This window comes from Propithecus coquereli, unplaced genomic scaffold (assembly GCF_000956105.1).
Source record: "Propithecus coquereli isolate 6110/MARCELLA unplaced genomic scaffold, Pcoq_1.0 Scaffold62, whole genome shotgun sequence".
NCBI lineage: Eukaryota > Metazoa > Chordata > Mammalia > Primates > Indriidae > Propithecus > Propithecus coquereli.
The window spans coordinates 1,619,362-1,634,433 of record NW_012152174.1 but is presented as its reverse complement, the minus strand read 5'-3'; the positions used below and the strand labels follow the sequence as shown (position 1 = coordinate 1,634,433).

At 39.3% G+C, this 15,072-nt stretch overlaps 1 protein-coding gene across 1 annotated transcript in view; it reads right to left on the bottom strand.

Annotated features, from left to right (window-relative positions):
• Positions 1 to 6,246, bottom strand: part of APC (adenomatous polyposis coli) — a 130,751-nt gene extending 124,505 nt beyond the window's left edge. Inside the window, exon 1 of the mRNA XM_012659545.1 lies at positions 5,865 to 6,246. The gene's annotated coding sequence lies outside the window, so the exon portion shown is untranslated. The remainder of the gene's footprint in view (positions 1 to 5,864) is intronic.
• Positions 6,247 to 15,072: the final 8,826 nt, after the last annotated feature.

The window sequence follows — 15,072 nt, the reverse complement described above, 5'->3', positions numbered from 1 at the left end:
ATTATATTTCAAAGTCTATATATTACCTGATATTATTTGTGTCTGTGTGTGTACATGTATAATGTTTACTATGTCCCCCACTAAAATTTAAGCTCTAAGAAAGAGAACACAGGCTCTGTTTTGCTCACTATTGTTGCCACACTATTTGCACCCAGCAGGCCCTCAAAAATTATTTGTTAAATGAATAATTGCTTTTAGTTTTGTTGAGAAAATAATGACAAAAACACTACTAGAATTCAGTAAGGCTTTCAAATGAATTCATACTCTATAATCACAAAAGCATCATATACATGCTTTAATGGTAAAAGGAATACAATGTACATAATTCAGGATTCACTAACAACTGATGAAGGAATGGGGCCTTCTTATATTTCTCTGCCCCTTTCCATAACCTTCCTTTCTACGTTAGGTACAAAATTATTTATTAATTCTTCCCATAAATGGTTTCCGTACACCACTAAACCAAAGAGTATCCTAGACATTTAGAAATGAAGAATACAAAGATAATTAAGACAAAGTAGAGTAATGCATAAGACAACAAAGAGTAATGCATGAGACAGAAAAATAATACTCACAGAGTAAGATATATAATAAAGGCATATAGATTGTAAAGTTGTAGCATGATAGAGGAGCTGATACACTTTTTAAGGGGTTTTTAGGAAGGTTTCAGTGGTGATACTCAACAAATACTTGCAACATCAAATACAAAAGATATTTTTCATTTTACTTTATATGTGAAATGAGGGTATTAAGTCTGAAAGTGCTACACTAATTTACTACCATGAGATAAGCTAGCCCCAAGAATAAAACCAAAACAAGGGAATGACAGAGCAGAACGAATCATAGAGAAATTGAGCCAAGTCCTTGATGATTTCCTGTGAGCCACTGGGTAAAGCCCGAGCTTAAGTTTAACTACAAGATGTAATCATTCCCTTTTTGTTTAAAGCCAGTCTGAATTTTGTTTTCTGTCACTTGCAATATAAGAACACGGATGAATCTCAGTGAATTCTTTCAAAAGGCAAAGCTTTCACTAATTTCAGTGTGTTTGTGTGTAGCAGAACTACTGGTATTTTTTTAAGGGACAATTCTTTGTTTTGTGTTTGTTTTCAAACGTCACAGGATGCTTAGTGTTTCAAGACCTCTATCCACTCATTATCAGTAGGACTTCACAGGCACTGTGACAACCAAAAGTGACCCCATATAGTATTTCCAACTTCTCCTATCCCCAAGGGAAACCACACTCTATTTCATAATAGTTGTTATATATGCCTGTTTCTCACAGTGGCTCCACCAGGTATGCTTAAATATATTTAACATCAATCTTAAAAGAACTAGGATATACCGCTCAATATTGTAATTTTACATAATAATCCATTTTTAACCAGTCATCTATGACTACCTAAATGACTGGGCAAAATCCTACGTATAGCTTACATCAACTCTTGGAGTAAACAGTGCTTTAAGTTTGCTACCAGTGTCTAAAAATTCTTAAATGTCTCCACACAATACTGTCACCGACACTGTTAACTTTCTCTTCAGCCATCTGCCTACCCTCTTCCTAGACTGAAATGCCACTTACTGGTTTTCCCCAGCCTTCTTGCAACCAAGGCATGGGCATGCCAAGATGGACATCTGAAATGAGGCTTCTCTGAAAGATTTACTTGCCTAATCAAGAGATGAGAGGACAAACTTCTACCTGTCTTTGGTAGCCGTGTGAGAATGTGATGCCTGGAGCAGAAAGAGCCATCTGCAACCATGATGGGTCAAGTCTGAGCCCAAACGTCAGCACACTAAGGACAGCCGAGCAAAGACGGAAAGCACCTGGATCCTTGATAACATGATTGTGCAGCTAAATTGACTAACCATGGAATCCTCTAATTCTTCATGTCTTTTTATGTGTGATACTGTTTAAATCAGTTAGTTGGGGATTATGTAACTTGGGACTTAACTATTGCAAGATGTATTTAAGATCTGGCAAGTGATAGACAGTGGGAGAAGAACCAAGATGATTGCAGGGTTTCAAGATTGAGTGGTTGAGAGAAAGATAGTTAGAAAAGAGAAACCAGGAGGAAGAGGAATACAAATACGCACATGAACATACAAACACAGTAGGTGAGGGTAGGTGGAGTATGAGTTAAACTTAATGGCAGTACGTATAAGAGATATACACCAAGTAGTGGAAATGGGAAGTAGAGTTACAGAACCGAGAAACATCCACACAGAAATGAGGATTTATGTCATAAAGGTTACAATCGCCAGAAGAACCCACAATGAAAAGCATACAGAACCTTGAGAACACGGTTATCTCACTAGGATCCATTCCACCTCCCTGCATTGTCTTGCAGTCCTTATTTTCAGACAGGAATCACTCCGCTGGCCAGGACACATATTAATTCCATCCCTCTGGACAAAGATATTGTTACAGGCCTGGCAGCATGATCTTCTATGTTTGTTTAATCAAAGTAGAGCTTAGGACTCTTGGGAAAAGGCTAGGAGAAGAGAAGCCTTCTCTCTTGCTTCGGAAGTAAATGAAGAAAGCTATAACATGAACATTGCTGGTAGTGATCTTTTTATTAGGAGGAAAGCCAGCGTGAGCATAAAGCCCAAACAGGAGGACAATGCTGAGAGGACAGCAGAGAAATGGGATCTCAGCCCTAATGATACGACCTCTGAATAAACCACTCTTCAAACCAATTCTATCCATGCACTTGCCAATTACATGGGCCAAAATGTTCCTTTTGTTTTTAAATGTTCCTTTTGTTTACCATTTGCAGGCTAACTGATACAGGCAACAGCTATGTTTAGGGGGAAAAATGAAGTTGAGACAGTGTCAAAAATGCGAAGAAATTTTCAGAGAAATAGGGAATTAAGAAGTACAATGCAGAAAAACCAAGAAGTGGTTACTATATTATTACTATAGAATGTAATTATCGTATTATTACTATATTGTATTATTACTATAGAATGGAGTATATTTCACAAATGGCCTAAAGAAACCAAGGGACTGGGGAAGGTCACTGGCTTTGGAGATTAGGAGGCCATGAGTGACTTTTAAAACATCAAGTACAGTGGTAAAATGGTAAAGTAAGTCAGAGTTCAAAGGAAAGAAGAATTCTAGGCCACAGTGTACCAAACACTTGGACGGATATTTAACATGTGTTAATTCCTTCATTTACCACCTGTGAGGTAAGTATAACATCCTACTTCACAGAACAGAGTGTGAATAAATAACATGCCCAAACCACATAGCTACTAAGTGGTTTTAAAAGACTTCAAACCAAGATCAAAAGATCTATCTGGCTCAAAAGTCAGTGTTCTTCCTACTGTATCAAACTCTTGGGATGAAATAATCAATCTTTAAGGAAAAGAATAAAAATACAGTGTCACAGCAGACTCGAAATTCAGAATGGCCTCCTAGAGTTGAGTAGCGTACAGCACTTGTATTTGGCAGCCCTGGACAAGATATAAGCATGTATGTAGGCTAGAGAGGGAGAGACTGAAGGAGAAGGACAAGAAATAATAATGGACAGTTTCTAGAGAAAGAAAGATGGGAAGGGATGATCATGGACACATCTGGAAGGGGTTGCTCTAGAAAGGAAGGAAGGACATTTCTTCCGCAGAGATATTAGTAAATAAGATGATAATGAGACCAAAAGAGGGAAGTAGAGGGAATATACCTCAGATGGTTGAGATTTTTCCCAGTAAAGGAAGAGATCCAGTTATTTGCTATAAAAACATTTAGGAAATGAGACAAAAAGGAACACAACACTAAAGATCCAGCAGAGAGCACCAACTGGCATGAAAAGTAACCAATATCCTTATATAGCTGTCTCTAGCATTCCTCAGGATTTCAAGGGTCAAACTGACAAAGCTAGTGATGAGGTTTATTCAGGATCAGAGACTAGAAAGATAAGTCAACAGAAAGTGGAGAACTCTAGGCCATCCATAAGATAGATATATATAAAAGCTGACCATGGGATCCTGTTTACACAGGGAGGCAAATGAAATCAGCAGTAGGCTAATGGGTTGGATGAATAGAGAGACAAAGAGGATTCATAAGGAGACAAAGAGGATTCATAAGGAGAAACTGAGAGAGACAGGAAAAAAAAAAGTTCCATAAGAGTGGAATACTGAGACACTTTAAAGAGAATTTGTGGTCAGAGATGTTTTTTGACACAGAGCTTCAAATCATTTTACCAAAGGCAGTGAGCCACTGATTGGGCTCAGTAGGGCACAGCAGCCCCTACTTTGCTACTTACTATTCTTTCAAACTAAAACAGAATTTGAGAGACAACCAGCTCTGAAAACCTGCAGTCTTTGGTTGTAGAAAAGTGAAAGCTAGCAATAAATGAATGAACTAGCCCGTATAAGAGTCAAACATGAAAATATTCCTCCTTCTTTCAAACAAAACAATTCTATCTCTAAAATTTAAAAATTCATTAAAAGGTCAAAAGTCTACAGCAAAAGGAAAAGCAGATTATGTGTCATGAGGCAGAACAAAAAGTAAACAAATCTGTCAGGCCAATTATAACTCACATGTTAAAGACTTTTAGCATACAATTCTAATAGGGCAAAAATAGTTTGTGCTTAATAACTTTGGAGAGCACCTAGCTTAGCTTCAAGAAAATGACATTGCTCAATTTAGTGTTAATTAAAAAGTCCCACCCATTTGCAATCTCAAAGGGCAAGCTGGCTATCACTTATAATTTTAATCCCACTTCTACAATTTTGGGGCTTTTGACACATTATCCTACTGCAAGGAAAGATGGGAGTATTAGCCATGGCCACTTCTTTCACCTACCACTTTGATTCTGCGGTTTTCACATGTAAACTCTGGCAAGCTACCATGTTATTCAGGACAGTTTTTTATACCAGTAATTCTGACGACCCTTGCCCCAGTAGTAAAGGAGGGAGAACTGAGCCTGGCACAAGCCTAAATTTTATAGAAAATATCAAGTACTCTAAGGATTGTGTAGCAGTACCAACAATTGAGAATACAAGTAATTTGAGAAGTTTTGAGCTTAAGAAAGCTTTTCTCCATTTTAGTCCTTTCTAAATAAAACAAAGGGCCTGTACAATATGGAATTCTAAAACTTCAGTGGGCAATTTAAGCTAACATTGAATAAAAGAGTTACATTACTTATCCATTCTTGTGCCATTGCACGATGTCTTACAGTGCAAGGTCTCCTTTTTTAAAACGAACATAACACTTCCCAATTCTTTCACTAGATCTAGAAAACTTATGCCCTCGCCTCAGAAACCAAAGATTTACTACAGCCGAAAGAGATGAATGATTTTGAACAATCATTTGCCATCGTAAGCACCATCCCTCTACTCTGCAGAAGTTCGGTGGCTCAAGAAGTCAGACTCCTCTAAACCATCCCAGTCTTCTGGGAACTCGATTCTCTCAACAAAGTGAAAAAAACCCCACTCACTGGCCTCTGGATAACAGTCTTTTCTTTGTAACTCCACATGCCCTGCTATCGGGTAATCTTCCCAGGCAGAGAGTTAAAAACTTTCAGAGGAAGCAAGGTCGAAAGGAGGAAGATGGGGAAGCGACTAAAATAGGAGAGGCCGACGACCCACCCACCTAACGCGAACCGGGCACCGCTTGCGGGGGGGAAGCTTCCTCAGGAGCCAGGAAAGGCGGAGGGCGGCGGGCGCCGCGACCCCCACTCACTGTGTGAGAATGCAGGACCAGCAAAGCCAAGGGCCAACTGGAGGCCTGAATGGGGGTGCGGGGGGTAAAGGGGGGGGAACGTGGAGACAAGAAAGCCGCAGAGTCGGGCCGAGTACCGTAGGGTCCCAAGCAGCGGCAGGGCAAAGCCGAGAAAGGAAACGCCAGTGCTTGCAGCCTCACTCACCTGCCAGACGCTCGCCCCGCGGCCAGAAGTACGGGCGCCGCCTGCGCTCTTCCTCTCCTGCTGGACACAGCCCCTGCCGCCGCCGGAGCTCCAGGAGCCGAGAGTTGAGGGTGGTACAGAAGCGGGCAATGCGGCGACCGGACCCGAGCCCAGGGAGGCGTACATAGGGGGTGCCGGGGGCCCGAGAAGGCAACTCTGTGCTTCACCTTCCTCACCAATTGCCAACAACGCTTCCCGGGAACAGCATCGCGCCAGACTCGGCCCGCTGCTCCCGGGCCTTCGCCCGCAGGTTCCCCCCAGCAGCGGCCGGGTTTCCGGCGGCCACACCCCGCCCCTTCGCTACTTGGCCTCCGCCATCTTGTTGGAGGTGGGAAGAATACAATGCGCATGCGTGCGTGGAGAGTGCTGGCGTCCCACGGCCCGGGGACGAGGGCGCTGTAATGCGCAGCCGCATTGGCTCTGCGCTCCCGCTGTGGGGTCTTACTTCGCCCTCCAGTACCGTCGGCCATTGCTGCTTCGGAAGCCAATTCTTTGAGTCGATCGGAGCTGCTGGCTTTACTTAAGCTGTGCTGCAGCCCAATTAATAGATCCTTCTGGACACACTACAGTTATTCTGCAAATATCTGTTGAGCGCTTATTATGTGCCAGACCCTGGGCTAGGCTGTAATGATAGAAAGATGAATAAAACTCGGCACCAGCCCTAAAGGAACTCATAATCTAGTGGAAAAACGAAGATGAACAAGTTCTGGTTTTGTAGCTGCTCTCTCTGCTTCCCCTCACTTCACCAGTTTTAATTCAAAACATACCTCTTTCCGGGAAATCCTCCCTCTTTGTCTCTTGCAGTTTGATCAGTTCTTTACCTTGCATTACCTCTGCAGCTTAATTTCATTCAACATTGATTAAACAAACAATATCGCTTGGGTTTCTTTTATATACTAGATACCGTTACAGGCTCTAGGTTTGCGGCAATAAGGAATGTAAACTCTTGGAGCTTACATCCTAGTGGGAAAGAATAGACAATAAAAGATTAAAATAAGTCAACAAAATAATATTTGATGGTGATAAGGGATAGGAAGAGAGCAAACCACGGAGAGATGGTAAAGAGTGAGGCGCAGTGATTAACGATCTCACTCTAGAGGTGACATTTGATCTGACGCCAGACTGATCCACAGGATTCCAGGAGCCATGGGAAGATCTGTGGACAGAATCTTTCAGACAGAGGGAACAGCAAAACAGACCTGAGGTGGGAATAAGTCTAAGGTGTGAGAGGAACAGAAAGAATAGGTGGCATGGACAGTGGGAGAAGATTTAGTTAGGGGGTAAGAGTGGCCAAATCAGGTAGGGCCTTGGGGTCATGGTAACAGTTGGATTTTGTTCCAAGTGGCCCCTCTACTTGTTGACACTGCCCCCAACTGCTCCTCCTCAAACACTTCCAGCTCTTGCCTGCCTCACTGCTTTGTCCACGCTGTTTTGACTACCTAGAAGACCTTCCCTCTTGTTCTTTACATGTCTAACTTCATGTTATATTTCAGGTTTCAGTTTAAATGTCACCTCAGAAAGCCCATCCTTCCTAAGTAAATCTCCCTCCTACTGTCCCCACTCCCCATTATTCTCCATCATTGCATCTTAACATTTCTTTGATAACATGTGATATATTTTTAAATCATGTAGTTACTCTTTCTTCACTGTTTCCCCATGAAACAGTGAACTCCATAAAAGAGGAAAGATGTTCTGTTCACAAATGAATACCTAATACCAAGCACCATGCATGGCATGGGTGGTCACTCAATAAATGTCTGTGAAATTAATGAATGTGGAAGTTTGTCAGCATCTGAGTAGTTAGTAGTGTTCTACGTAGTTTTTCACTTGCTAGTTTTTAAAATTAAATGCAAGTTACTTTCTATTTATGTATGTCTATTATGTATGTCTCCTCAATTAGCTTATAAATAGGAACCTTGGGGGAAGAGAGAGAGAGAGAGAATGGGATGGAGAAGGGTGGGTGATGGTGGGGCAGTGGGCAGAGATTGTATTACATGTGTTTTTAGGACTGGGAGAAGGAAGGCTTTAAGGTCATGGAATACCTATTATACGTGCTATGCACTATGCTAGATACTTAATCCTCACCACACCCCTGCTAGGTAATTATCCTCATTTTTACCCGTGGGTAAATTCAGAGAGAGTAAGTCACTTGCCCAAGGTCTCACATTAAGGGATAGTGCTAACCCTAAAGCCCATGCTCTTCCCATCTAGGGAAGCAGGATTTGGAGACAGATTTATTTGGTGATTTTACTCTGTGTCATTAGTGGGCTTTCATTAGAGATTTCAGGTACTGCCATTTAAGAGTCCCAATCATATTACTCTTCTTGTATAGAACCTCAACAAAGGGCATGATTGGAAACTGCTGTTATTTTTATTTTTTTGTACTGGAGCAGAGCTCATTTCACCATTTTCCTTTTAATGTTTTTTTTTTAATTTTATACTTTTAAAAATAAGTTATGTACATCATCATTAAAGGAAAAGATGAAATACCGGCCTGGACACGTATCCTAAATGCTAGCTGCATCCTCTGGTTAGCTTCTTTACTATATGACTAGCTCTCGCTCTAAACGAGATGGCTGGGGAGATCTGCTAGAAAGGATAGGGTTGGTATCTCATTTGGGGGAGCCATTCAGTCCTTATATGAGATAAACTAAACTCATGATAATATATGGTCTTCAACCAAACCCAATCAGTCCATATGCAAACAAAGTAATAGGTGGTAATATATACCTGAAAAGACTCCCCTACCTTCTACCTCACTGCGGTGTAATTCTTGGACTAAATTCTGGAAACAATACAATGTCTTCAGGCTCTATGGTATTTGCTTCTCTTATGGTTACCATAAGAATTATGGGTTGAATTGCATTACCCCACAAAAGATAGGTTGAAGTCTTGATTTTCAGTACAAAGAATGTGACCTTATTTAAAAATAGGGTCATTGCAGATAGAATTAAGTTAAATGATGTCACATTGCAGTAGGTAAAGTAACCCAACATGACTGTTGTCCTTATAAGAAGATAACCTGTGAAGACAGAGACAGAAAGAGAGAACACCATGTGTAGACAAAGGCAGAGATTGGAGTTATGCAGCTACAAGCTAAGGAATGGCAAAGATTGTCAGCAAACCATCAGAAGCTAGGAGGAAGCATGTAAGGATTTTCCTACTTGTTTCAGGGGAACATGGCCCTGCCCATGCCTTGATTTCAGACTTAGAGCCTTCAAAACTGTGAGTCAATAAATTTCTATTGTTTTGAGCCACCCAAACAGCAGCCCTAGGAAATTAACACAGCATTTTATGTTTATGGCAGGGCCTGAAATAGAGGAAAGAAATGGGGACAGGCAGTGAGGAGGCATAAGCTACTGCCCCAATGTGGCCACAGACCAGCTGCAAAACTTGAGGTTAGTCACAGAGCAACAGTTTCCTCATCTGCACGAACAGGGATAATGATAGCTGCCCTGATCACTTCAGAGATCTTCAGTGATAACTAACAAGTATTCCTCTAGTGATGCTGTGACCAAGAAGGTCTGACAGATACTAAAAAACAATTATGTAAAAGACAGGATTTCTGCCACAGAGAATTTCAGTCTAGCTGAGAAGACAAAACACTTTGCTATGATAAGATAACTAGTATGGACCAACTGCCAAGGGCGTGGTTTGGATCCTATTCACTATTTTTGTGTGGAGAGGGAAACTTCATGAAGGGCCTTAGCACAAAAGGAATTCATTAGAAGGATATTGGACACCTACAGGATCTTCAGGAGCAACACTCAACATTATGCCCAAAAGTCCCAAGTAGCCATCACTGTAGCAACTGCTGGATACAGATACCAAACTGGCACTGCCAGTACCACTTGACCCAAACACTGGATGATGCAACAGCTGCCCCTGGAAACTAGATACAGTTACTATCACCACAACCACTCTCAGCAGAATGAAGGATCATTTCATCCTCAAATGCTACCTTCCAACCTCAAGCCTGGAATAGGGGCAAATGATTGACACAACCCAGTCATACGGCTGCATGCTGGCCAACAGAAATATAATGCAAGTCCAAACATAATTTTAAATTTTCTAGTGGCCACATTAAGAAAGGTTAAACAAAAGCCAGGTGAAGCCAATTTTAATAATATATTTTATTTAACCCAATATATCCAAAATATTATTATTCCAACATGTGACACTAGACACACTTCAAGTGCTCAATGGCCCCATGTGGCCAGTGGCTACCATATTTGACAGCACAGCTCTAATTGATAGAGAGGCTAGGAAAATGAGTGTATGGACTTTCAGTTTTCGTAGTGAGAGGTGGGTTCTCATGCGGTTCATGCGGAGGGCAATTTCCTAAATACAGAAAGAGAGTTCAGATGCAGTCTTGCAAATGGAAGATAAAGTTGAAGGAAAACTAAGACTGGTTTTTAGAGAATGGTAAATGGTGGAGTAAGGACTGTTACCATTAATTTTACCATGTAGTGACTTGGAGGCAATGAAGGGTTATAAAATGCAGAAGTACTTAGAAAATTTAAGAAAAGTACCATGCAGATGTAGATAATGACTTTAAGAACGCTTGAATTGAGAGCAGAATTCCTGGGCTTTGGTTATGTCTTCTATCTGTGTAGCCTTATGCAAGTTGCCTCTCTGGATCCAGAGAAATGGGGATGATAATATCTATCTCAGGCCTGTGAGGATTAAATGAAATAGTGCACGTGAAAATGACTAGCACCTGGTGTGGGGTTATTATTTAGGGTTCCCCAGAGAAACAGAATCAACAGGAGATACACATATATCCTTATATATGTGTATATATATACACATATATGAGGAGATTTATTATAGGAATTGGCTCATACTGATGTAGAGACTGAGAAGTCCCACAATCTGCTGTGTGCAAGCTAGAGAACCTGGAAAGCTGGTGGTGTAGTTCATTCTGAGTCCAAAAGCCTGAGAATTGGTGGGGGCCGATAGTATAAGTCCTGATCTGAGACTGAAAGCTCAAAAAACCAGCAGTGCCAATGTTCAAGGGCAGGAGAAGATGACCACTAGCATCAGTGAGGGCAGCCTTCTTTATTCAGTCTGTCAATTCAAATGCTAATCTCTTCTGGAGACACTCTCACAGACACGCCCAGAAATAATGTTTTAGCACATATCTGAGCATCTCTTAGCCCAGGAAAGATGACACATAAAATTAACTATTATACCTGGCAAGCACTCAATAAATGTTATTTAAATCTGAATGAACCTGAGTATCTGGTTAGAGGTCTAGATAAACAGCAAGGAGGTTGGACTATTTCCCAAAAGCCAAGAGAAACTCAAGTGTAAAATCCCAGAAAATATGTATTTCAGATATCCCAGTTCTGCCTCAGCTTTCCAAAATAGCCTATTTCTTCCTTGAAGCCCTTACCGGCCATCCCTGGCTATAGGATGTCTCTCCTTCCATGGCCTATATTTCTCCTTTGGGTAGTGTGCTGTTGTTGTCTGTTGGGCTCATGCCTTGTCTTCCTCACTAGCTACATACATAAGGGCATAGACCATGTCTTATTCATCTTTGTCTCCATCCCCCACAATTTCTTAAACTGAAAACATCCAAACAAACAAGGTCAGCAAAGTCTGATAATTTTAGAAGCTGGATTATGAGTACCGTGAGTATTTCTTATATCATTCTTACTACTTTTGAATATGCTTGGAAATTTTCATAATAAAAAGTTAAAAAAATCCAAAAAGACATCCAAAGCCCTGCTTCAAGGTGGTGGGCTAAGTATAAGTGTTTACTTCCCTTCTCTCTGTACATTCCACTGAAGTGTCAGTAGCAAAGTTTAATTTGTGTTGAAATGAATGAATGTTAAGCCTCAAGGACTTTCACTTACGTGGACACTTTTCAAGGTCCTGGAAGATGGCTTAGCAATATGTCCATAAGTTTTTGTAAAATCTACAAAAGTAATATATCTCGACCACAATTGGTTAAGGATATTATCTCTTTGTACTCTAACTTATCCTCTGCCACAGTTCTCTTGGTGTCAGGTTGTATTGGAGTAGCTGCTGTGTAGTTTTGGGATCCAGCTAAGGGGAAGTCGAGTTTGGGATATAACTTATTTGAATTTCATTGGAGGATATTTAAGTGATTCATAGTCACTTGTGCATGCAGTATCTTATTGCTAACCATCCTGGTGGAGGAATAGCTTCTGGGAATACTCCCACAACTCATTGTCTGACTCTCCCAACATTATAACACAAAGGGCCAGAATTTGTGTTGTAACATGAACACATCCCATGGCACCAGAACTAGAAGTATGCATAGAGCCAGAAGCCAGTCTGTAGAAAATTCTTCCAATTTTATAGCTTATATGGAAAAGAAACCTGAAAGAATTTTCCCCAAATGAGATTAAAATCTTAAAAAATCACAAGCCATCACAGTCACAAGATGAGGAAATACCTCTTTGGTCACCTCATGAGGCCAGTATTACTCTGACACCAAAACTAATAAGAAACTATCAAGCAGAAAAAAAAAACTAAGCTATCAATAATAAAAAATGTTTGATCAACCATGTTAGAAGAAAGACTGAATTATCTTTCTACTCAATCTGTTTACATGATAAAACAAAATCACTGTCATATGAAGACCCAATTAAAGAACATCCAGATAGAAAATGTAGAACAAAAGTACAGAAATATGTCAAGTAGTAAAATAATGCACATATTATATTAATATTATTTTTCCAGATTTATGATGCTTGTGGATTTTTTATCAGCATTCTAAAATTTATAATTTGTTGTGATTTATTTTATCATTTTAAAGAAATATTCACTTTCTCACCTAAATTTGTGTATTATTTTTGTATTATTTTTTCTTAAACAGAGACTCTAAATTTGATGTCTTATAAAACATCAAAAACATGGATCGGTATACATGGATCTGTGAAATTACAGTTAAGGCTTCAAATTCCTCCTTTCAGCAACTGATAGAACTACTAGTCAGAAAATCAGCAAAGATATAGAAGACCTGAACAACACAATCAACCAATATGGTCTAACTGACCTTAATAGAACACTCCAAAGAGTAGCATGCACTTTTTTCCCAAGCACCCATGATAGACCACATCCTGGACTAGAAAACAAACCATGCAGAATATGATCTCTGCCATAATGAAACTGAATTAGTAATCAATGAGAGAAAGGCAACAGGAAAATCTCTAAACACTTCAAAATTAAGCAGTATACTTCCAAATAATAACTGGTTAAAGAGGAAATCTCAAAGGAAATTTTTACAAAATACACAGAAGTGAATGAAAATGTAAATACAACATATCAAAATTTGTGGCATTAAGCTAAAGCAGTGCTGAGAGGGAAATTTCTTGCACTACATGATTACATTAGAAAAGAGGAAAAGATTACATGAAAAGGTATCAAATAATAATAATCTAAGTTCCTACCTCAAGAAAAAAAGAAAAGCAAAATAAATCCAAACAAGAAGAAGGATGGAAACAATAAAAATAAATGCAGAAAAGGAAAACAATAGGGAAAAATTAATGAAACGTAAAGCTGGTTTATAAACCTTTAGCAAGCTTCACAAAATTAAAAGGGAGAAGACACAAATTACCAGTATCAGTCATGAAATGGGATGTCATTACAGTGGAGGATATTTATGTGATCCACAGTCACTCCTGTGTGCAGTATTTTATTGCTAACCATCCTGATGGAGGAATAGCTTCTGGGAATACTCCTACAACTCATTGTCTGCCTCTCCCAGCATTATAACACAAAGGGCCAAAGTTTGTGTTGTACTATGAACATACCCCATGGCACTGAAACTAGAAGTATGTATAGAACCAGAAGCTAGTCTGTAGAAAATTAAAAGCCATTAAAAGAATAATAAGGGAATATATGAACACATTTATATTTATAAATTCAACTTTAGGAGAAATGGACCAAATCTTAAAAACTATAAACTACTGAAGCTCAAACAAGATGAAATAGAATAGTCCTATAACCATTAAAAAAATAGAACTCATCATTAAAACACTCTGGAAAAAGTGAACTCATCATTAAAATACTCTGGAAAAAGAAATCTCCAAACCCAGATGGCTTCACTGAGGAAATCTACCATGCATTTTGAGAAGAATTAACACCAATTTTATGCAATCTTTTCCAGAGAATGCAAGAAGAGAAAATATTAATACTTCTTTACTCATTTCATGAGACCAGTATTACTCTGATATCAAAACTAGACAGACAGTACACTAAAAGAAAATGACAGACAGAAATCCTCAACAAAATACTGTCCTTCCTTGCTACCTATGGGAGATTCACTTGAAGATCCTGCAGATACCGAAATCTACATATGCTCAAGTCCCTTATATAAAATGGTGCCATATTTGCATGTAACCTATGCACATCCTGCTGTATACTTTAAATCATCTCTAGATTACCTATGTAGTCATACATCGCTTAGCAACGGTGATATGCTCTGAGCAATGTGTTGTTAAATGATTTTGTCATTGTATAAACATCATAGCATGTACTTAAACAAACCCCGATGGTATAGCTTACTATGCATGCCTGGGCTCTATGATATTGTCTATTGCTCCTAGGCTATAAACCTGTAGAGCAGGTTACTGTACTGAATATTGTAGGCAATTTTGACCCAATGGGAAGTATTTATGTTGGTAAATATAGAAAAGGTACAGGAAAAATGTGGAATTATAATCTTCTGGGACCATCATTGTATATGCAGTCTGTCATTGATTGAAATGTTATTATGTGGCTCATGACTGTAACACCTAATGCAGTGTAAATTCTATGTAAATAGTTATTATACTGTATTGGTTTATTTGTATTATTTTTTACTGTTGTATTGTTATTTTCTAAATATTTTTGATCTGAGGTTGGTTGAATTTACAGATGCAGAACCCATGGTTATTGAAGGTCAACTGTAGTAGCAAATCAAATCCAACAATGTATTTTTTAAAATATACAACCTGACCAAGTAGGATTTATCCCAGGTATGCATGGCTAGTTCAACATTTGAAAATCAATCAATGTAATCTACATTATAATCTACATATCAACAGACTAAAGAAGAAAACTCATATATAATCACATCATTTGACACAGAAAAAGTATTTGACAAAATCCAACATCCATTCATGATAAAAACTGGATCTGCTTCCTGGCTGGT